Below are 24,417 nucleotides of genomic sequence, written 5' to 3'. Positions count from 1 at the left end.
CCAAGGGACATTGAATGGAGTATGACAAAACTTCGATTTTGGCCACAGCAACAACCTTTTGGGACTCCATTATCAAAGAATCCGATGAAATACGCATCGCGGAAAACCTAAGGAACCGTGACAGTGGTTACCAACTGAATAACACGTGGAATCCCGTTATCTCCGAAATTCGAGACGAAGACGCCAGAAGACTTCGATAGCTGCGGTCAGCGACAATATCGACGGTAGCTGAGTCTTGCGGTTCCACCAGCAAGGGCGCTGCCGCTGGGCGGAGTGGTCCCTCTGTCTCCGCGACTTCAGCGCATGCGCGGCAGTACCATCAGCGCACAATATAAGACGGAGCGGAGAACGTCTTCGTACAACATGGTATCCAAGCTGGAGTACCACAAGGAAGCATCCTAGGGCCCATCTTGTTTAACCTGTACATTAACGACTTACAAGCAACACAAAACACGACTTTAGGCATCTACGCGGATGACACCGCCATCCTTGCGCAAGATTGGAAACCGTCGAACATCAATTCACAAATACTGACAGCACTCAGAACAGCTGAGCCTCGGTTGGAGCGATGGCGTATTAAAGTAAACGTCGACAAGTGCGAAGCAGTTCTGTTCACACGTAGACCGAAACTACTGCGCAAACATCAACACAGTAGACCAATAACACTACATACACGCCCAATACGTTTCCGAGAGAAAGTCAGACACTTAGGTGTCTGGATGGACCGGAAACTTACACGGGGGGAGCACATCGAGTACGTTGCCAACCGAGCGCACGCGAGGCTCAAACAGCTTTACCCAATGCTCAACAGGAAAGCACATTGAATAGGAGGGTGTCGAGGTCCATATACGTGACACGGATTAGACCTCTGATGACGTACGCAGCTCCCGTCTGGGGATATGCAGCTCCTACACGACTGTGCCGCCTGCAGATCATACAGAACAAAGTGCTACGAATCATCAGCAACGCTCCACGCTACACACGTACCGTGGATCTTCACCATGAATACCACCTTGATACCCTCAAGGAAGTATTCAAAAAGCACGCCACACGACCACACAGAAACTCGAGACACTCGAACAATCCTCACTCTGGGAAACTACGATCACAACCATAGGTGGAAGCACAAGCAGCCAAAGACACTACTAGCTAGGGCATAGCCACCTATGGTAATCTAACATACACAAATTAGCAACAAACGTCGGCAAGCCCCCTTATATCAGCAACACTGACTGGTAATTACCAGCTGCTATTAGAGCCGACCAACAGGCCACAGCAGGGACACCGACGAGCTCGCCCACAGACGCACAAACAAACCGCCAACATTACCTTACACTGTGCATCCGATATATGACCTATCGGACACAAAAACGATAATAAACTTAACTGTTGCAGGTTGCTGACGCTGAACGAGAGCTCTACACCGGCACCCAGCGCCAGCCTACGAGCAACACAACCGCACAACGTCAAAGGTATCGACATGCATGATACCTACTACTAACAAAGCTTACCCTTGCACGACCTATCGCAGGCAGCAAGACATCCGCTACTGCTCTTACCACGCGACATAACTATCGCAGAGGTTTTTTTCCCTTGGCTCTTGCCTTGGCACTTTTTTTTTCTCTGCCCTTCAAACCGCTACCCTTCGTTCGACTTCGACCCAACCTATCTCCAGATGAGCGCGTATTAATGGTTAACCTTAACCAGACGTACGCAAACATCGCAGTATCTTTTTTTTTTGGGGGGGGGGGGGGGGGGCTTTAAGGGCGCTCAACTACTGAGGTCATTAGCGCCCAGTCACAATCGTTAGAGCACATAGAATCTAGTAAAATGCAAGGGGGGGGGGGGGGGACACCAGAAAGTCCTTACAAAGATGAAGATAAAATAAGTAAAAAAGTTAGATGTCTTTGGACAAGCCAGTCAAAGTTATAAAACGCAGAATACGAGCAGCTGCTCGAGCGTCATCAGCTAAAATATCCGGTAAAGTAGATGGCAGGGACAGGACAACACGAGATTGACTAAAGCGAGGACACGACAATAAAATATGGCGCACTGTTAATGCTTGACCACAAGGGCACTGCGGGGCTGGGTCACCGGAGAGCAGGTAGCGGTGGCTAAACCGGCAATGCCCAATCCGCAACCTGGTCAGAAGGACCTCTTCTCGCCGAGATGGTCGGGAGGAGGTTGTCCAAGCAGTTGGGAGCGGTTTTACTACCCGGTGCTTGTTTCCTTGAAGGGATGACCAAGCATCCCACCACAACGACACAAGCCTCTTACAAACAACCCCACTAACGTCAGATGACGGGACACAATGGGAGGCTGGCCGAGGCAGGAGGACTGCAGCCTTGGCTGCAGCATCAGTAGCCTCATTCCCAGGCACTCCTACATGTCCGGCAACCCACAGAAAGCTGACAGGAGAACCATTATCAGCCAAAGAATGGAGGGACTGCCGGATCTGTTGCACCAAGGGATGGACCGGATAGGGAGCTCCAAGGCTCTGAAGAGCACTGAGTGAGTCAGAGCAGAGTACATACGATGAATGGCGGTGGCGGCGTGCATACTGAACGGCCTGATGGAGAGCAAAGAGCTCGGCCGTAAAGCTGGAACATTGGTCGAGGAGCCGGTATTTAAAGGTGACGGCCCCGACGACAAAGGCACAGCCGACACCATCGTCAGTTTTGGAGCCATCGGTGTAAATAAAGGTGTGACCGGCAACTCGAGCACGAAGTTCGACAAACCGTGAGCAATACACTGCAGCCGGAGTACCCTCCTTCGGGAGCGAGCTGAGGTCGAGATAAATATGAACCGGAGCCTGGAGCCAAGGTGGTGTCGGGCTCTCACCCTCTCTGAAGGTGGTAGGGAGGGCAAAATCCAATTGTCGAAGCAGGCGACGGAAGCGGACTCCAGGGGACAGCAGGGCAGACACATACAACCCGTACTGACGGTCGAGAAAATCGGCGAAGAAGGATTGATAAGAGGGGTGGTCGGGCATTGACAACAGCCGGCAGGCGTACCGACACAGCAGTACGTCGCGCCGGTAGGCCAATGGTAATTTGGCAGCTTCAGCATAAAGACTCTCAACAGAACTAGTGTAGAAGGCTCCGGTCGCAAGACGTAACCCCCGATGGTGGATGGAGTTGAGACGGCGTAAGAGGGATGGCCGAGCAGACGAGTAGACGAAGCTCCCATAATCAAGCTTCGATCGGACTATGGACCGATACAAGCGAAGCAGGACAGTGCGATCCGCTCCCCAAGATGAACCACTAAGAACTCTGAGGACATTAAGGGAACGTGTACAACGGGCCGCCAAATAAGAGACGTGCGGAGACCAACAAAGTTTCCTGTCCAATGTCTACACCAAGTTAATGTGCTGTCCATTGCACTAATCTACAACCTTGAATTCATTGTGTCATCCTATGACACCTCACTTTAGTGAATACTAACCCTTATGCAGAGATGGCAGTAGACCTATTGAGTTGGCCATCATGCCGGTGTGGGCATGGAGGGGCTCCACCTCTTTTAAAATCTTTTAAAAAACGTCTTCGTCAGTCCTCTTTCGGATCACCTGAAGATGGCTGGCAGTTGTCCAGCCGAAATGACATGAAATGAAATTTACGACGACCGGCAGCAATCCCGAAATCTCATTGAACAGTTGATTAGCCAGGAAAATTTTAAATTTTATATCAAACGCCGTTGCGGGGAGGAGATGGCCTCAGATGTAAGAAGGTTCGATAAGCTAAGTGATAAGAGAGCAAAACTTTTAAGTTCTTTAAGTTTTTTAACGAGATGTCGGGACCATGGCATAATACCCAAATTTGTACTCTGTAGTCAAATCTGCTACAGGTGGCCCCGTATCCTGTTTTAGAGTAGGCAAGCCGCTGCTCACGACAGTAGCACGTGAACAGCTGACCAGCTTCCTGTTCCCTAGATGTTCATTGCCAAGCGCCAGGCCATAACAATCCGTCAAAGTCGTTTTCGTCAGTGGATTTCCCCTTTTGCGGCCTGTATTGTCGCTATTACGATTCCCCATTTGTCTCTGCTCCCCTTATATATTTCCCTTGCCACATCACATGCTCGCAGTGCCAGCAGACGAAAATGAGTCTCATAATGGGCAGTACTAATACTGTTTTGATTTATCAATGTGTTATCATAAAGTCTTCGGCTATGTCTCTCTGAATGGAATATTCAAAAAGATTCTTTAGTTGAAAGCGGTATAGCTACAGAAATACCTTGCAACTTTTAATTGTAATAGACGTTATTACTGAAATATGTGCCCACAGCTGCTGACTACCAAACATGGTACACTAGACCTAATTCTTCACAGATGTTCATAACACAGCAACCCATTCCGTTCCGTCCTGTCTATAGCACATATAAGTTCCATCATCTTGATACTCTCCCTTGACATGTGCTTCAACTGAGGTACTAAGCACCGTCTTATCACTGTCTACACCAAGTTAATGTGCTGTCCATTGCACTAATCTACAACCTTGAATTCATTGTTGCGTTTATAACTGCAATCGCCCAGCGCAACGATGAATTGCAGCCAACAAAAATTCGGTTTCAGATAATTTCGTGCGAAGCTTCTGATGTAAGCCCATCTTGGTAATGACGTTAACCGTATATGTGACGCTTAATCGAATCGCGTCTTGTGCGTAAGTATCGAGTAGTGGTTAGTTAGTGAAGTTTGTAAAACGTGTGTATTTCATTAGCATCGTTGTGGATGTGTTTTTGATGTGTCTATCATGTGTGATTGAATACGAAATAAATATGCATATTCTGAATGCAAACACATCAAGAAAGAAAGCCGAATGCCAGACAAGAAATTGCAAGTAAATTGAGCAATTTTTGTGGCAGTAGGGCAATGGCGAACGGTTCAGGCGTGACGTTGAGCGCTCTGATTGGAGGAAACCAGATCCAGTGAGCGAAGTGTCAACTATTAAGTAACTTTAATCGGACTATAATAGCGTGTTATATCTACAAAATATAGAATATGCGACCTAGGCTGCATTTAGCACTAATAATCATAAATTAAGTGTCCTGTTACATAGACTAAGTATTCTTTTGACGTCTGAATTAATCGGACACCTTGATAATATTCACGTTCGCATCCAAGTCTTCTCCATAAGATTATTCAATCATACTCTGTCATTGCCCAAATTTTGTTAAGGCTAGCGTTTTGATTACTGGCGAAGTCCCTTCGACAGAGAAAGAGCGCCACTGTGCAGAAATGGCAGTCTAACAAACTGAAGAAGCGCGCTGTGCGAATTCCGCCGATTTACAGGAAGCACGTTACCGATAGCAAGACTCTGGTCGTACATATGTACTGATTGCGGCTCCCTTCGCACATACTTAAGACCAGAACGAATTTTCAACAGCACTTTTCTTGCTCATTTTAGTGTACGGTGTTTCTACCAGAAAGTTCCAACAGATCATACGGAAAGAACGAAGGGTGGATGTGTGACTCAACAGTCTAAGTTTTTTTTTTCTTTACATTGGCTTCACCACCATGTAAGGCAATTTTAGACCACCCCATTATAGACTCGCGTTTCTTTTCTGTCCATTACTGGGTGAGATGGTAGAGTGACAGCGGGGCTTCCAGATGGAAATAAAGAGGGACTTATAAGTTTGGGCATTTATCTGACAGCCAAGGAAAACCTCCCGAATGCCTTATTTGGAACTGGAGGGCTGGAACCATTTTCTATTACTTTGAAGATGTTCTCCAGTGTCAGAGACAAAAACTATGTATAGTCTATGCGTTTATATCCTGTGTATGTATTTTGTGTACGTGTAGGTGTTGGTAGATATACGTCTTGTTTCTTTCTCTATTCCAAGGGGCAAAACAGGCTATTAAGAGATCCAGCTAGTTAAAGAATCCCGGTTCGTTTCAGCCAAATGTAGTAGCAGTTAGGCACTGGGACAGAAGGAACTCCAACTGGGAATACACAGCCTGACTGACGAAAGTGAAACACCCAGAACGAGAAGAGGAAATAAAATGAAACCTCACTGGTTGAGAGTGTATCTGATGTTTCTTCAGTGCCTCAAATTTACAAAGAACTTGGCAGTATGGCACACTTATCAGTAGGACATTGCACTCCCTCTGATTTGGATCCATCACCTAATTGGGATGGAAAGGTTGTCATTAAGTCGTAGTAACCTCTTCTTATGCAAGGTGACCCACAAATGTTGTAAATGGTCCTTGATATCCTGAATACTTGCACTGGGACACAGTTGATGTCTGAGGTGGTCTCACACAGACCCGGGTCTGCGATTTTCGAACAGGAGCAAAAACTTGATAGTGCTCCCACCCCCATGCCGCCTTCCCACACGAGCGTTTCAGTTAGGACGTCAAAACGAAAGAAAACACATTTTTCAAAAATATGTTCAGTTTGTAGTGCACATCTTTCTGAAGAGTTTGATATGTAAAACATACGTTCCAGGAAATGTACACGTGTTATTTGATCTTAAGTGTGCCAAAGTGCAGTGTCACGCCTCTTCGCACAATATTCTTCTATCGCGCGTCATTGTATTTTGCTGTGTGTAATTCGAACGTACGTATTTTGTAATAGAAGCCATCAAACCTATATTCACGGCAGACGAAATTAAAATGTCCTGATACCGAGCGAGGTGGCGCAGTGGTTAGACACTGGACTCGCATTCGGGAGGACGACGGTTCAATCCCGCGTCCGGCCGTCCTGATTTAGGTTTTCCGTGATTTCCCTAAATCGCTCCAGGCAAATGCCGGGTTGGTTCCTTTGAAAGGGCACCGCCGACTGCCTTCCCCGTCCTTCCCTAATCTGATGGGACCGATGACCTCGCTGTCTGGTCTCCTTCCCCAAAAACAACAACAAAATGTCCTGTGGTGCCTCTGCTAGTCCCAGTTTGACATCCTAGCCCCCTTAAAAAAAATCTCACAATGAGCACTGGGTGCGATTATTTATGACCGGGAGGATAACAACTCCAGAAAATTTGCACTCTTTGTTGCCTACCAGCTAACCGTTTTCTCTTCTGTGTGACGTAAGATTAAATATAGGAAACATAAAACCAGTAAAGACAAGATCCAAGCAAGACAGTACACACTTCTTCAGTCCTTAGGCCTCAGCATTTTTACTTCTGTAGTCTTGCTACAGCGTTACACGGCGGTCTTTCGGATCTGTGAAAGACTATTATCTCATCATTGTTTGTCAAACGTTTTGCTACATGAAAAAATCAAAATATCATTGTCTAATTCTGAGAAAGCTGTTAATACAAACAGCACCTAAGAATGGTGTGGTTTCTCGAACTGATTGCGACTATTTCGTCACTGTCTGTTGGATAAAATGAAACAGGACTTGCTAATATTGCAGCAGTTGCAACACACCCCATATAACGTGACTGTATTGGCACAAATGGTCATTTTTATCTTACTCATTTACATAAATAACACGGCAGAATGTAATTCATGAAGTACCAATATCAAATGCCTATTAGGCCTATTACAAGCAAAAATTTTGTGTTAGGAAATAGTTTCACTTTTCATTCATGTGCTCCAATTTCTCAAGCATGAAATCAAAAAATATTAGTAGGGCCAGATTTTTATATAAATTACAAATCGTCATATTCTTCCGTATAATTTGTGTAACGTCCCAGTTTCTTCTTTCCTCTTTCTAACAAACAATCTTTTATCTTTGACTCTGTAACTATTACTGCCATTGTCAAAACTCATTCTCCAGTTAACTTCACTAAACCGGCCATAATCACCGGTTTAGTTATCCGATTAGGTGTTATTGCGTGTTCGTACAACGCGTTATCCGCGATATTCCGAGGATAGAACTCAAGCGGCTGTTGATCGATCACTGTAAAAAAAAAGAAAAAAAATGGTCAAATGTGTATGAAATCCCTAAGCTTACACACTACTTAACCTAAATTATCCTAAGGACAAACACACACACCCATGCCCGAGGGAGGACTCGAACCTCCGCCAGGATCAGCCGCATAGTCCATGACTGCAGCGCCTGAGACCGCTCGGCTAATCCCGCGCGGCAATCACCGTAAAAATAGCCCTTATCAGTGCAACGATCTGGCAAAAATTCTGTCAAAATTTCATTTTTGTTTTTGTTTTTTGGGTACACCAAGGAGAAAATATGTAATCTTTCTTACCTGTCTTTCCTGTTATTCGTTTATTTCCACTCTGGTAATCCGAATCTATGGATTTCACTAATAATTATAGCAATGCTTATCATTCGCATCTAATCAACCACATAAACCAACCCGTTTGGGTTTATTCGACTTAATTTTTACAGCACTATCCACTTTTGTCTGCGGGAAAGTTTTTTATTCCTTGATGCAACGGATATTCCTTTGGCAGAGACATCACGTACACTATGCACGCATTAAATAATTAACTTGCATTCGTTCAGAGATCAACTTACAATGTATTCAAAAATGTTCAAAAACCAACAGGGATGCGTTTCAAAATCATAAGAACACTCGATAGACCAAGTTGCATTGGATGCTAGGCGCTTTGTGAAAGGTTTTTTTCTTCAAGAATGTGAATTTGGCGCCCACTGGAATTTCCGCCCGGGGCAGATACCTCGGTTTGCCCCCCCCCCCCCCCCACCTCCTAAATCAGGGCGTGGTCTCAAGTGTTTTTTCGGAGGCAGATCTGCGAAATGTGCTGGTCACTGGACTATCTAGACACAACGCAGACCATCCACAGGGATACATGCCATGTGTTGTCGATCATTGTGCTGTTGAAAAATGGCACCACAACACTGTTCCACGAGAAGTAACATGAGGGTGCAGGATGTTCAAATGGTTCAAATGGCTCCAAGCACTATGGGACTTAACATCTGTCATCAGTCTCCTTGACTTATAACTACTTAAACCTAACTAACCTAAGGACATCACGCACATCCATGCCCGAGACAGGGTTCGAACCAGCGACCGTAGCAGCAGCGCGGTTCCGGACTGAATCGCCTAGAACATCTCGGACACAGCGGCCGACCTTGCAGGATGTCCGTGACGTCGCGTTGTACTGTCAGCTAAATCACTACCAACCCAGACCCGAAGTCATATCCACTGGCTTCCTACGGTATGACACCAGGAGCAACATCGCTGTGCCTAAAAAAAAAAAAAAAAAAAAAAAAAAAAAAAAATAGGACGGCTACTCAGATTGTCGCCATGATCGCCGACTATTGTCACATGGTGCAGTCGTGAACAGCGATTCATCGTTGACCTCAGTGCGACGACATTAATGGGCAGTCTATGCTTCCCGGTCACGGAATCTCTCCAGATGCAGCCGCTGTGGTTTTAACGGCAGCCTATCCATGACACTGTCATTCCTGTCCCAGCTTCTGCAAGTCTCAGACGAATGACGTGGGACAACACAGAACGTTGTAAGGACTTCATTACTTGTTCCTGGATGGAAGATGGAGATTTGAAGATGTTACGATGTACCTGATGCAGAATACGGCGATCCTCCCTTCTCGTGGTCAGACTTGATTGACCGGAACCCTGAGGACGAGTATGCCTGCCCTCTAGATTCCATGCAGTGGAGCGTGGCGCCACTGGCTGATGTGAATGCCTCAAAAATCTGGCTGTTGTACCATCAGTTGGCAAAATAGAAGCCCACAGTGAGGCCCCTTTTAAACTCTGTCAGCCGCTAATGATGCTTCCTCAAACGGAATTTCGTCTACTTTGTAGGGATCACATCTGACTGTTCACGCCTGTCTTATACCCTACCACGCTTCGGAGCGACACTAAACACGAACGACACTAATTCACTCTGGTGGCTGTTCTACCTGTGACAGAGAATTGTAACTGTCATCATTTACGTACCCACCGATGGTGCGTACGTGTACAGAGTTACACTGACATCCAGCGATGTCTTCTGGCTGATTCACTCTTTTTGTCAGAGAGTCTATTTTGGGAGCGGGCTTCCAGTTCTGAATTCGCCGAATAACCAACGAAAACCTGCTGAAAGTCTTGATCGGAACAAGGGAATTTATAATCATTGTCGCAGTCAAAAATGAAAGTGTGTGTTTGTGTTTGTGTGTGTGTGTGTGTGTGTGTGTGTGTGTGTGTGTGTGTGTGTGTGTGTGATATGGGGGGGGCGAGTAATGCCACTGCATTTCATTTCCTGGTCTAGTTACTAAGAGCGAATGCGAGATATATATTTTAAAAAATTGGAAACTGAAACATGCATGTAGCAGATCATTCGATCAGAGGTAAATATAGCTTTAATGACGATTGTGTATACTGTACATCTTGCAGAGCATTTAATTAACTGTCATGTCGCATCTGCGCCCCATCGTTTTCAGTTTTTACTAACCGTAATCTGTTTCAACCTTAGACTGTGCTTATTGTTTTGTTCTTCACTCCAAAGACTGGTTTGATCCAGCTCTCCATGCTACACTATCCTGTGCAAGCCTCTTCATCCCCGAGTAACTCCTGCAACCTACATCCTTCTCAGACTGCTTACTGTATTCCTCTCTTAGTCTCCCTCCACGTTTTTTACACCCCTCCCCCCTCCCCCCCCCCCCCTACACTCACACATACATCCGCTTCCCTCCGGTAGTAAACTGGTGATCCGTCGATGTCTCAGAATGTGTCCAACGAATTCCTTCTTCTAGTCAGGTTGTGCCACAAATTTCTTTTCTCTCCAATTGTGTTCAGTACCTCCTCATTACTTACGTGATCTACTCATCTAATCTTTAGCATTGTTCTTGTTCCGGCGTGATCTCAAGCGCCGGCACGAAGACGAAGAATGCAAGAGTAGAGAAGGCTGAGAGACGACGTCAGCCAACAGCCCGCAACACCACAGCGGCCTCTACAAGAAGAGAATATAAGCACCGCTCCTGCCAGCCTCAGCGCACTTTCATTTAACTCATACTGTCCCTCCTCCTCTCCTTTAATCTGTCACTTACAAGCGGAGGCCGCCAATTGTGAAATTCAGATTCGATTCATACCGCGCATAATAAAAGCTCATGGCCAGAGGTGTAATGTGCCAAAGCACCAAGATGCACTTCTCAGCCGTTGTCGAGAAAATAGACAGTTAAAAGAAACCGTTGCGGTGAAATACTCTCTACGATTTGTAATTTTCTACAGCGTCGTGGCGCAGCGGTAAGCGCTCGGGTTCGTAATCCGAAGGTCGCCGGATCGAATCTCGCGCCATGCATTTTTTTTATTATTAGTTTTTTGGATAATGAATTGCTTATGCATGTTGAAGGCGGATCGCTCTCAAATTGTACCGCCTCCATTTTTCCGTTTGTTTAACAGGGTGTACCAAAGCTCTCCCGTCCGCACTGATTTTCGACGATGGCATAAGTTGCGCTAGAGACCGCCTCTACCTTCTTTCGAAGTTAGCAGGCAACTACGCTGTTATGCGGCGGCTCGTTTCGGCCCATTCAACATCTGTCCAAGTGTAACGAGCGAGTAACGGAGTTTATATTCCATACCTGCCACAGCAAATTTGTGTTCGTGGGGTCTTCATTCTAATTCGAACGTTTGACTTACGCTACACGTTATATCGTTTCTACGTCTTCCGTTAACTATACGGAGTTAACATTATGAAGACAATTAATAACATTTGTGAAATACAACTTTGTTTGCGGAAAACATAATGATGTTCTAAGTCTCCAGTTTTTCCACGACAAACGACGTTCAACAACTTATTACATGCATAATTGTTGCAACTGATTGCCGGGAATTATATATATGAATTAAAAAAAACAAATACTCAAAAAAAGGTTGCACGGCGCGAGATTCTATCCGGCGACCTTTGGATTACTAACCCGAGCGCTTACCGCTGCACCACGACGCTGTAGAAAATTATTAATCGTAGAGAGTATTTCACCGCAAGGGTTTCTTTTAACTGTCTATTTTCTCGACAACGGCTGAGAAGTGCATCTTGGTGCTTTGCCACATTACACCTGTGGCCATGAGCTTTTATTATGCGCAGTATGAATCGAATCTGAATTTCACAATTGGCGGCCTCCCCTTGTTAGCTGTAATTCCCGGCTAGTCAATGGGCCGTTCGTTTTCCTCACACTCCTACTGTCTCTTCTACTGTCCTGTAACCTTTCAAAAAATCACGCTGGCCGTCAATTGGGCCTTTCGTTTTTCCTACCTCTTTTACTATCGCTCTAACTATCCTTTCAACCTTTCTAAAAAACCAGCACAAAAGTCAAGTAAAGACCAAACCATCATGTAACTCCACACCACCACGTCATGTAAGAAGGAGAAGCGCCTCGGTAGCGCTAAGACTTCGCCCACTACAGAGGGTACAACCCTCCGTTATGTGCGTCTGTGTCTGCCTCAGCGCACAGTACTAGACCGGCACTAGTAGAAACCAGGCCTTAGAGGAGAGCATTACGATTGCAGTTATTAGTGATCCATATCCACTGCGTGTATTGACATTTTACAGCAAATACGTACTCCACTGTGAGCCCAAGTACACTTGATCCGTCGGAACCCAACCAGGGGGCAACCACGGACCGACCGACACAACAAAAATTGGTTCAAATGGCTCTGAGTACTATGCGACTTAACTTCTGAAGTCATCAGTCGCCTAGAACTTAGAACTACTTAAACCTAACTAACCTAAGGACATCACACACATCCATGCCCGAGGCAGGATTCGAACCTGCGACAGTAGCGGTCGCTCGGTTCCAGCCTGTAGCGCCTAGAACCGCACGGCCACTCCGGCCGGCCCGACACAACATCTTGCTTCCCATCGATCAGTACACGAGAACCCCAACCGGGTGACAAACGTGATAATCTACAATGGAGTACGTATTATCTGTCAAAATTACACACCAAGTGGGACAGCGACAACAGGTGAGGAAAGGACGCTGCCTGAAATTACGTTAGTGGCCAGGGCAGACAACCGGAACACTAACGGCCACTAGGCAGAAAATTCCGATGGTACACTTGAATTTGAAACACGGCAATAGTTAACTCGCTCAAAGAACACTGCCTGAATTTACGTCAGTGCCCAGGGCAGGTAACCAGAGCACTAACGGCCACAAGACAGAAAATTCCACTGGTGCAATCAAACCGTAGTCGACCAAAAGAGTTAATTATACCGCATGGCGGCTAAATCTCAGCAGTAGAAGCACTCGATATTGCTCACCGGAAAACCTCCCCAACAGGAAACCACCGAAGGGAACCACCACAACATGAACAGACGTGGCTTGGGTAGTTGAAACCACTTCTCAACTTTGACGTCCTGAGTCGGCGAACCACGAAGCTGGTAGCGATCGGACAGCTCCACACACGATCCGACACTGCGCGGGGACTGCCAGCGGCCCCAGCCGACTGCACCGTGCGGAGATAACCTCCCTTGTCCGCAACAACCGACCGACCCTCTGCCAGTACGCCGATAACATTTAAAACAAGTTGTCAGTGAAAATGACACCAACTACACACACAGTTTGACAAACACTTGGACGAAGACTTAAACGACACTCAGCAGTAACTAAACACGCACGAAGACAAATCGGGAGTCGGTGCGCACACGCACACGCACACACACGCACACACACACACACACACACACACACACACACACACACACACAGCCGACTCATGAACGATTGGCGAGCCAAAACGAGTCATCCGGTAGGACGACCGACCGACGATTCACCAAGACCGTGGCCCGGCTCAAGTGATTCGCGGCGGCAATTGCCGGGCGAGCCATGTCGACGCAGACCTCACTGCTGCTCCAACCCGACTGCACTAGTGCCGCATTGCAACTCCGGACCGGCAAGTCTGGTCTGTGCTCCAGACGCGTTGCAACTGACTGGCAGACACGAACCCGTGACACGAACTCACAAACCGAACTCCCTTACCACAGTCAACGACAGAGAAGTAATAGCAGTCGAGCAAAGATACTACGAGAGGGGACATATCGATACGCGCTGCTAGCGCCGCTGATGGTCAGGCAAAGCAGCAACTGAGTGACAGTAGTAATTTAAATTAACGTAGTGAGGTGGAAGTACGTTAAAAACAGGGTGTAAAATACACGATGGCGGGAACACGAGCCACGCACGGCTCAAGATTGGCTGTAGTGAAAGACATTGACTATTTGCATGTCATCCACCGCTTGCGACACTGTTGTAAATTCAGAGTTAAGTACTGTCAATCAGCTTTATCGTAATAAAAACTTTAAAGTTATTTGCTTGTATTGTTATATATCATCTCGAGAACGCAGCATCATTTAGGCATTCTATACGACATGAGTGAGCAGGACCCCACACTACTGTAGCACCACAATTCAGAAGCTTCTATTCTCTTCTGCCCTAAACTGTTTATCGTCCATGATTCACTTCTATACATGGCTACATTCCATGCAAATACTTTCAGGAAAGACTTCCTAACACTTAAATCTATACTCGATTTTAACAAGTTTCTCTTCTTCAAAAACGCTTTTCTTGCCATTGCCAGTCCACTTTTAGTATCCTCTCCACTTCGACCATCATCTGTTATTTTGATGCCCAAATAGCACTCGATGCTAATGAGTTTCTCTTCTTCAAAACCGCTTTTCTTGCTATTGCCAGTCTACTTTTTATATCCTCTCTACTTCGATCATCGTCAGTTATTTTGCTGCCCAAATAGCAAGGCTCATCTACCACTTTGTCTCATTTCCTAATCTGCTTCCCTCAGCATCACATGATTAAATTCGACTACATTGCAATATCTCCCTCGGTAAAAATTACGGCTGTAGTCTCCCATTAGATGGTTCAAATGGCTCTGAGCACAATGGGACTTAACTTCTGAGGTCATCAGTCCCCTAGAACCTAGAACTACTTAAACCTAACTAACCTAAGGACATCACACACATCCATGGCCGAGGCAGGATTCGAACCTGCGACCGTAGCGGTCGCACGGTTCCAGACTGAAGCGCCTAGAACCTCTCGGCCAGTCCGGTCGGCCTTCCCCTTAGACTATAGTGTTAGTGCAATAGCTTGCAAGTTAGACTGATCCATTCTATTGCCGGAAACAGAGAAGTTTCGCCACCTTAAAATTCAAGTCACTTCATCATTGTCTGACATTTTTGTTTTAGATTTCGGAAGATTGATTGTGCTGAAACTCACGTCAATTAATTTTTCAGCCCCTCACGGCGAGTATTAATAAATACAGGAATTGAGAAGTGGGCGAATTATGAAGGATTAAACTTCGGTAAACACGAAATAGCTCCGCGGACAGCATTAGCTGGAAACAAAAGGGACGAGCGCGCCGTGGGCTCCAAAAATCTGTTGCGGTCCCCCTCGCGGAACGGTCCGGAGCGGCGCAGAGCAGATATTCCGCCTGAGTGCGGCCAGTGTGTGCGCGCAATAACAGTCTGTCAGCCGCATATAAATAGCCGTCCGTCCGGTTATTAACGAAACGCGGTGACACTGCAGAAAAGCGGCCGCCGTGAATGGAAACTGCGCAGTCCGGGAGGGAAAACATTTTAAAGCGAGCGGCGGACGAGAGCACGGAATTCTGAATGAAAACCGTGGCGTCACGGCGGGCTATGACGCGGCGCACGGCATCTGGCTTCCCGACCTCTGGACTGGCTGCGTGCGGAACAGATTTGAAGGAAAAGAAGCACGAGGTAAACTGCCCGTCTTGGCAATATTCATAGCCGTCAACAGTTACTCACTGATTGCTGGCTGACACCCGTTCTCAGTGTTTGGCCAAGAATGTTTCCTACCACTTTACCTGGAGGTTTCAACGACGCCACCGTATATCTGCCCTGCCGGGTACGTCACATGGAAAGCTGCTAGGTTAATATCGGTGTACCCGCGACAGCATGCGGGCCTACTATGTTCCAAAGCGCCGCGCATAGAAACGGGAGGAATTTGACGTCAGAATTGAATGTCAGCGAACGAACAATGCGCTGGATGGAAGAGCAGGACCTGACACGAACCATTTAGTCCAAAACTGGCTCTCGGATAACGTTGACATGTTCTGTTCAAAGGAGTTCTGGCCCATGAAGAGCCATCATGCTCATAAATCGTATTCCGTTGGTGACAGAAAGATAGGGTCAAGTGCGTTAGTGACCGTTTTGTGTACCTAACAGAAGGCTCATTCTAGTGCCACTACCTTAAGGAAGAGGCTCAAAGAATGAATATTACACACTTCCTCTTACTAAGGTAAATATAAATTCATGAGCGGTTCCTCGGGAAACACCAATCCTTTTATTTGTCGTCATCAACGCTCCAAAACCCAGCCAATGATTCCAAGACGGCTATGCACAGCAAATGTCTAAAAGTTTTACAATATTCCTGTTGTTTATTATGATAAAGTTCTCTTTTTTGAGTAGATTACAATTTTTATTAAATTATTGTGAGTGTGCACTCCTCATTTTACCAACTAGCAGGGTCCACCATCATTTCCTTCCGTTACCGTTGTGCTCATAATTAATTAGCTGGTAAATAAGGAGGGGTCGAGTGCAAGTCTCGTTCTCATTCAAAATTCGTCCGAATTAAAGAGGTACAAACTCTTCTCCACCCTGGCACCTCGCATATTCTCTAGGCATTTATCTAGAAGAACCATTCCCCCGTTTCCAAACATCTTCATCTGTTATTGAGAAACACCCCAAAACTTGTTATTTGGACCAAAACCTAGCCGTGTATTCCGAGAGAGCTATGTACAGCACGTGGCTGTAATTTTTCTGACGTACCGGTACTTCTAAGATCACGATCTCGCAGAAACTTGAAAATTTTCTTTAGATCTTTTCCCGCTTCCGAGATAAAGAGGTTCAGATTTATCCTATTTGTCCACGTGAAATACGCATGTAAAATCCGATCTGAGGCGAAAACGTAGTTCATGAAGTGTCGTTTCGCGGAGAAGTATTCTGTAAAGTGTCTTAATTTTCATGTGAGAACGCGATGTTGCAGTACTGAAGCCAAGCAAATACGGTTTGATGCGAAAAATTAGTTTTGCGCAATTTTATTTTCAGATAAGTAAAGTATCTAGATTGTACTCACCAATACATTTCTTTCCAAATGAGTTAGTGTCCTGCTGCAGAATAAAAAAGAAGGGAACCAGCGGAAAAACGATTCTGTCGTTGCACTAAAAAGTCGAATACGTCCCTGTTGAAAAGACTCTGACTGAAAAATAGGCTACCAGCTGCTTCATTCTACCTTCCTCAGCGCCTTTAAAAATATTCCCAAAAATATTGGCACGCGAACATATTCACTCTTTTTTATGCTGAGAGAGAAGAAGACAGTGGCAGTGGCAAAGAGACAGTAAAGTAATAAATACTGGAAGATAGTAGACAGTGGTTGTGTTATAGAAAGGGTGAAGGAGATAATGGCAGTGTAAGAGAAAGAAAGGGACACAGTGACAGTGCAACATAATGGACACTGGGAGAACAGTGCCAGGGAAAGAGTGAAGGAGACTGTGCTAGGGGACGAGGGGGAAGGGAATAAGGAGAACGTGGAAGTGATTCAGAGTCAGTAATAATTATACACAGTGTACGAGGGGCGGTTCAAAAGTCCGTGCAAAAATAAAAACTACTTTCGTGTTTGGGGTAAACCTTTCTTATTCTATTCGACATAGTCTCCTTTTAGATTTATACACTTCGTCCAACTCTGTTCTAATCTGTTGATCCCTTACGAATAATGGGAATTGTCCAAGTCTGCAAAATAGCTATTAGTTGCTGCAATCACCTCCTCGTTTTAATAAAATCTTTGTCGCGCCAGCCATTTCTTCAAATTGGGGAACAAATAGTAGTCCGAGGGAGCCAAGTCTGGAGAATAGGGAGGATGTGAAACGAGTTGGAATCCTATTTCCAATAATTTTGCGACCAAAACTGCTGAGGTGTGTGCTGGGGCATTGTCGTGATGGAAAAGGACTTTTTTGCTGTCCAATCGCCGGCGTTTTTCTTGCAGCTCGGTTTTCAGATGGTCCAATAACAATGAATAATATGAGCCTGTAATAGTTTTACCCTTTTCCAGATAGTCGATGAGGCTTATCCCTTGCGAATCCCAAAAGAGTCGCCATAACCTTTCCAGCCGAAGGAATGGTCTTCGCCTTTTTTGGTGCAGATTCTCCCTTGGTAACCCATTGTTTAGGTTTTTGTTTGGTCTCAAGAGTATATTAATGTATCTATGTTTCATCCACAGTGACGAAACGACGCTTAACGTCCAGCGGATTCTTCTTGAAGAGCAGCAAACCATCCTTGCAACATTTCACACGATTCCGTTTTTGGTCAAAAGTGAGCAATCGCGGAACCCATCTTGCGGATAGCTTTCTCATGTCCAAATGTCTGTGCAAAATATTATGTACCCGTTCATTCGAGATGCCCACAGCACTAGCAATCTCACCCCTCTTAATTCTTCTGTCATCCATCACCATATCATGGATTTTATCAATGATTTCTGGAGTCGTAACCTCCACGGGGCGTCCAGAACGTTCAGCATCACTTGTGCTCATATGGCCACTCCAAAAATTTTGAAACCACTTATAAACTGTTCTAGTTGAAGTTGCATAGTCACCGTAATGTTTATCAAGCTTCTCTGTAGTCTCCTGAAGCGTTTTGCTTTTCATAAAGTGATGTTTAATCACCACACAAAATTCTTTTTCGTCCATTTTTTGACAATCACTCGACTTCCTTGATTCACACGAATGCCAAACACAAAGAAATAGATCAATATGGCTGAAACTTGGTGTGCGTTCTTTCGAAAGATGCTAATAACTAAACATGGCCTCTATACGCTCCGGTCGGGCCATCTCTCGGACTTTGCACGCCCCTCGTATATGACAATGGCAACGAAGAAGAGAGAGATACTGACGGCGAGAAAAGACTGAATCAGTAGGCAAGAAAGAAGGAGATATCAGCAGTAAGGAAGAGCAAGAGGCAGTGATAGAAGATTGTGGTAGCAGGACAGAACGCAGGGGACTGTGGCTGTGACACAGGAGACACTGACAGAGAGAGAGAAAGAGATAATGACAATGAGTTGGGCTGAATGAGTGAATGATAGAGGGCAACTGGGAGTGGATGGATATGAGTTACTTAGCAGCAGGTGACTGATGGGTGTGAGTGAGTTACAGTTAGGAGAGGTTGTGAGAGTCTGAGGTGAGTTGCGCGTACAATAAAACTTGAATATATTCGTATCACAAAATTTTTGGAGAAATTTTTAAAGGTTCTGAGAAAAGTAGAATAAGGCAGCTGGTACCCCATTTCTCAGTCAGAGTCTTTTAAATAAACAGAAACATAGTCGCATCCCTTTTTTTTTCTGTGGTCCACTAGGAGCACTTTTCCGCTGGTTGTATTGCTTCCTGTACTTCGATTAAAGTAATTATGTGATTGACTTTTGAGAGAGTGGAACGGGCCAGCCGTCCAGTACGGGTTCTGCTGTACTCAAGATTCGGCAAATTTATTTTATTCAACTTTGTTGCCGGACGCCATTCCTTTCAGCAAAACTGCCACTTACTTAGCGCCACAAGTCTATGAATTGTGTACATTTTGTCCTGTGTCCGACCGTCCGCCTGCTTAAGTGCGTGTTAACGTGTTTGCCTACTATGCAGGGGGCCTGGGTTCGATTCTCGGCCGGGCTGGAGATTGTGTCTGCTCGTGGAGTGGGTGCTGTGCTGTCCTTCTTATGGTTTTCTCATCACCGATGCGCAAGTCTCCAATGTGACTCCCGGCGACCGAACTTCAACGGACGGGGCCTCCCGCCCATCAATGCCACATGATCATTTCTTCGTGTGTGATCGTATTTTAACTACTTGTGTCTCGCATTACTAATAATTTATGTGCGTGTTGTAGTATCTTCTCAGCGTTCTCCTTAAGTAATCGAGAATTTCTCAACGTCTTCCTGAAGTAAATATAGACTTGATAGGATACGCGATACCCATGACTTGCCTGAACAAACATGGAAGACAAAAAGCCACCCTCAGGCTGGCCAGTACACAACCATGGTAGTTAATCTGCCACGCGGAATCCATCAAAGTCTGGGTCACCTGCTCACAACCTAGCCACTACAGTCTGTCAAATTCATTTCCTTTAGGGAACTCAGCCTTGCCCTGGTATGTATTTACTCTAGTTCTATTAGTCCATCTCCTTCTTCTGTGTCTCTCTGTCCATCTCCCTCCCTACCCCGTCTCTCTGTCCAACTATTCCACCTGCACAACTGCGTCCAACACCTCACTCTCGACGATAATTCCATCTGTGCGGAACATTCGCCGCCCAGTATCACGCACTGGTACCCAAAAATCATTATTTTTCGAATGAATCTTGTTAACTGATAAAGATTTTCTAAAACGGAAAAATTAAGTTTCTAAATAAACGTCGAAAGAAAGCACAGTTAACATTTGAGTCATTTGCTTATTGTTAGTTCTTTAGCTAACTGGTGCCTGCGGTGCAATAAACGGCAAAACACCGTTTTCACTGGTTTTTTACAGTTTCCTTAGGAGCCGCTCGTAAACAAACGGTGATTTTATAAGTCGCCCAAGGCTCACACTAGAGCACACCTCTTGCAAAGCAACCAATCTATTTGCTCAGCTTTCCTGGGCTGGGTGAAGCGTGTAAAGTTTAAATTTTTGCCCCGTGCATTAGGATAGCTACATTATGCCTGTTCTTCCGATGTGTGTACGAATGTTCGCTAGGTAAAAGGCTATCCAAAAGACTTCAACCCTTATCCCTATAATCAATAACACTCGGGACATGACCCCTGAAAAATGGCATCTCTCGCATGCGGATTTTTGAAACATATTGGTACCGTGCACGACACGATGACACAAGCATATTCAGATACACGAAGAAGCTATGAACAAATAAACCTTACATTACATAATACTCAGAGATCAAAAGTATAAGAATGACAATGCTAAAACCGTACAAAGTGATTACTGTCACAGACAACTATGACATAGGATAAAATAACTGGCGACTGTTATGAGCTGCCAAAACGGGGGAAGGGGTGGAGGTGGAGGGGAGGATGGAGTGTGAGTGGGGAGCAATTTTAGTATTTGCAACAAAAGTATTATCTTATGGTGAGAAAAATATTAAAGCGATGCCGCTAATTTAGCGGGGGAGATTAATGAAACTGTACTTGATCACTAAGGATTGCGTGGTGAACAGAAAGAATGGGTCTTCTTAGAGGTACATGAAGTATCTATTTGGCAATTTTTGTAATTTCGATACGTAACAACTCGTCAAAATTTTCTGCCATACATTCTTAAGATGATTTTCTCGGGGACCCTTCTCTTTTCGATACTTAGTATCCGGTCTGAGGCGTGACGATAATTTTAACTGCCGCAGTGAACACATAGCAAGGGTCCTGGGGTCCTCGCTGGGGTTCACAAAGCTATGCTTTTAGTCAGTATTTTTTCACAAATAAGCTCTATGACACACTGGTTCAATACAATGGGTGCTTCATCTCTTTTTTCTGCCTCTTCCATACCAGTGCCTCCTTCTCTAGCACTTTCTGTCTGTCTCACTGTTATCGTCTTTGTTCCACTCCTTTTTTTCTCCCATTGCCAATCTGTTATCGTCTTTGCCTACCGAAATAGTTCGATCCTTGGGGTACCCGAGATCAATTGTTTACGATATTACCGCCAAATATAATGCTTCGGGGAAGTCTGGAGAGAGTTCCGTTGAACTCAGCGAGGAAACCTCATTCGAAGAAACTCGTGTCAAAATCGGCGGCAGTTATCGAAAAGGCTCAGGCGCTGATTCCGGAGGATCCAGGGCAATCGCTGAGGAATTTGCCGTCAGCATTGAATGTCAGCGAGCGAACAATGCGCCGGATGGCAGAGCAGGACCTGATACGAACCATTTAGTCCAAAACTGGCTCTCGGATAACATGACAAGTTCTGTTCAAAGGAGTTCTGGCCCCTGAAGAGCCATCATCCGGACCCCCTCCACTATTACGTTTGGAGCGTAGTCGAATGAGTTACCAATAAGACGAGGCACCCTAATGTCGCATGTATAGGCACCGCTATCGAAGCAGCATTCGTGAATATGAACAGCACTGTTTTAAAGAGTGCTTGCGATCGCTTCAGGACAATATTAGAGGCGGTCATTGTGGCTGAAGGGGGCTACATCGAGTAATGTTACACTTGAAAGATACCACTACTTATATGTAAAGGGATTTTCAATTTCATTTGTATTTTGTTTTAATAAGTTTGCTTTTGAAAAGTAATTTTCATTTGTCCGCATTTATGCGCCGTTCCCTGTATGTACGAGGGTTATTCGGGAAGTAAGGTCCGATCGTCGCGAAATTGAAATCACTGTAATAATCAAAAATGTTTTATTTGCGACAGCTAACAACACCTTACAGCTACTTCTCAACGTAGTCACCGTTCCGAATTAAACATTTGTCGAAGCGTTGTACCAACTTTCCAATATTACCGAGCGAGGTGGCGCAGTGGTTAGCACACTGGACTCGCATTCGGGAGGACGACGGTTCAATCCCGTCTCCGGCCATCCTGATTTAGGTTTTCCGTGATTTCCCTAAATCGCTTCAGGCAAATGCCGGGATGGTTCCTTTGAAAGGGCACGGCCGATTTCCTTCCCCATCCTTCCCTCACCCGAGCTTGCGCTCCGTCTCTAATGACCTCGTTGTCGACGGGACGTTAAACACTAATCTCCTCCTCCTCCTTTCCAATATCCTCATCATGGAAGGCAAACTCTGTACTTTCGGACAATTCTCTACACTGGACAATAGCTCGTTGCCTGTGCCAAAATATTGTCTTCATAGCCAGCAGTTCATATGAGCAGAGATGAAACTCAGAGGGTGCCAATTCAAGGTTGTATTGAGGGTGACCAAAAGTTTCCCATCGAAAGCGCCGCAGGAACATTTTGATTGCCCCTACAGAGTGCGGTGGAGAATTGCCGTGAAGAAGGAAATGCATGACAGTTATGTTATGCGAGAGGCATGACATTAGGCGAAATCTCTTTAGGGCTTCATACACTACTGGCCATTACAATTGTTACACCACGAAGACGGCGTACCACAGACGCGAAATTTAACCGACAGGAAGAAGATGCTGTGATATGCAAATGATTAGCTTTTCAGAGCATTCACACAAGGTTGCCGCCGGTGGCGACACCTACAATGTGCTGACATGAGGAATGTTTCCAACCGATTTCTTTTACACAAACAGCGTTGACCGGCGTTGCCTGGTAAAACGTTGTTGTGATGCCTCGTGTAAGGAGGAGAAATGCGTACCATCACGTTTCCGACTTTGATAAAGGTGGGATTGTAGCCTATCTCGATTGCGGTTTATCATATCGCGACATTGCTGCTCGCGTTGGTCGAGATCCAATGAATGTTAGAAGAATATTAAATCGGTGGGTTGAGGAGGGTAATACGGAACACCGTGCTGGATCCCAACGGCCTCGTATCGCTAGCAGTCGAGATGACAGGCTTTTTATCTGCATGGCTGTAACGGATCGTGCAGCCACGTCTCGATCCCTGAGTCAACAGATGGGGACTTTTGCAAGACAACAACCATCTGCACGAACAGTTCGACGACGTTTGCAGCAGCTCGGAGACCATTGCTGCGGTTACCCATGTCACTGCATCACAGACAGGAGCGCCTGTGATGGTGTAGTCAACGACGAAGCTGGGTGCACGAATGGCAAAACGTCATTTTTTCGGATCAATCCAGGTTCTGTTTACAGCATCATGATGGTCGCATGCGTGTTTGGCGACATCGCGGTGAACGCACATTGGAGGGGTGTATTCGTCATCGCCATACTGGTGTATCACCCAGCGTGATGGTATGGGGTGCCGTTGGTTACACGTCTCGGTCACCTCTTGTTCGCACTGACTGCCCTTTGAACAGTGGATGTTACATTTCAGATGTGTTACGACCCGTGGCTCTACCCTTCATTCGATCGCTGCGAAACCCTACATTTCAGCTGGATAATGCACGACTACATGTTGCAGGTCCTGTACGGGCCTTTCTGGATGCAGAAAATGTTCGACTGCTGCCCTGGCCAACACATTCTTCAGTTCTCTCACCAATCTGGTGGCCGAGCAACTGGCTCGTCACAATACGCTAGTCACTATTCTTGACGAACTGTGGTATTGTGTTAAAACTGCTTGTGGAGCTGTACGTGTACACGCCATCCAATCTCTGTTTGACTCAATGCCCAGGCGTATCAAGGCCGTTATTACGGGCAGAGGTGGTTGTTCTGGGTACTGATTTCTCAGGATCCATGCACCCAAATTGCGTGAAAATGTAATCACATGTCTGTTCTAGTATAATATATTTGTCCAATGAATACCCGTTTGTCATGTGCATTTCTTCGTGGTGTAGCAACTTTAATGGCCAGTAGTGTATTTGGCGGAAGACTCTATTATTCCAGGAACGTTTACGTGCTCACAGTGCGCTCAGAACTGAAAAGAGCGGCGTGACGCGATCAACGGGTATGCTAGAGACACTGCCCGACATGTCAGTGCAAAACTTCATCGTATATTCAGTGTCGTG

This window comes from Schistocerca nitens, chromosome 7 (genome assembly GCF_023898315.1).
Source record: "Schistocerca nitens isolate TAMUIC-IGC-003100 chromosome 7, iqSchNite1.1, whole genome shotgun sequence".
Classification (NCBI taxonomy): Eukaryota; Metazoa; Arthropoda; class Insecta; order Orthoptera; family Acrididae; genus Schistocerca; species Schistocerca nitens.
This window is presented reverse-complemented; position numbering follows the sequence as displayed.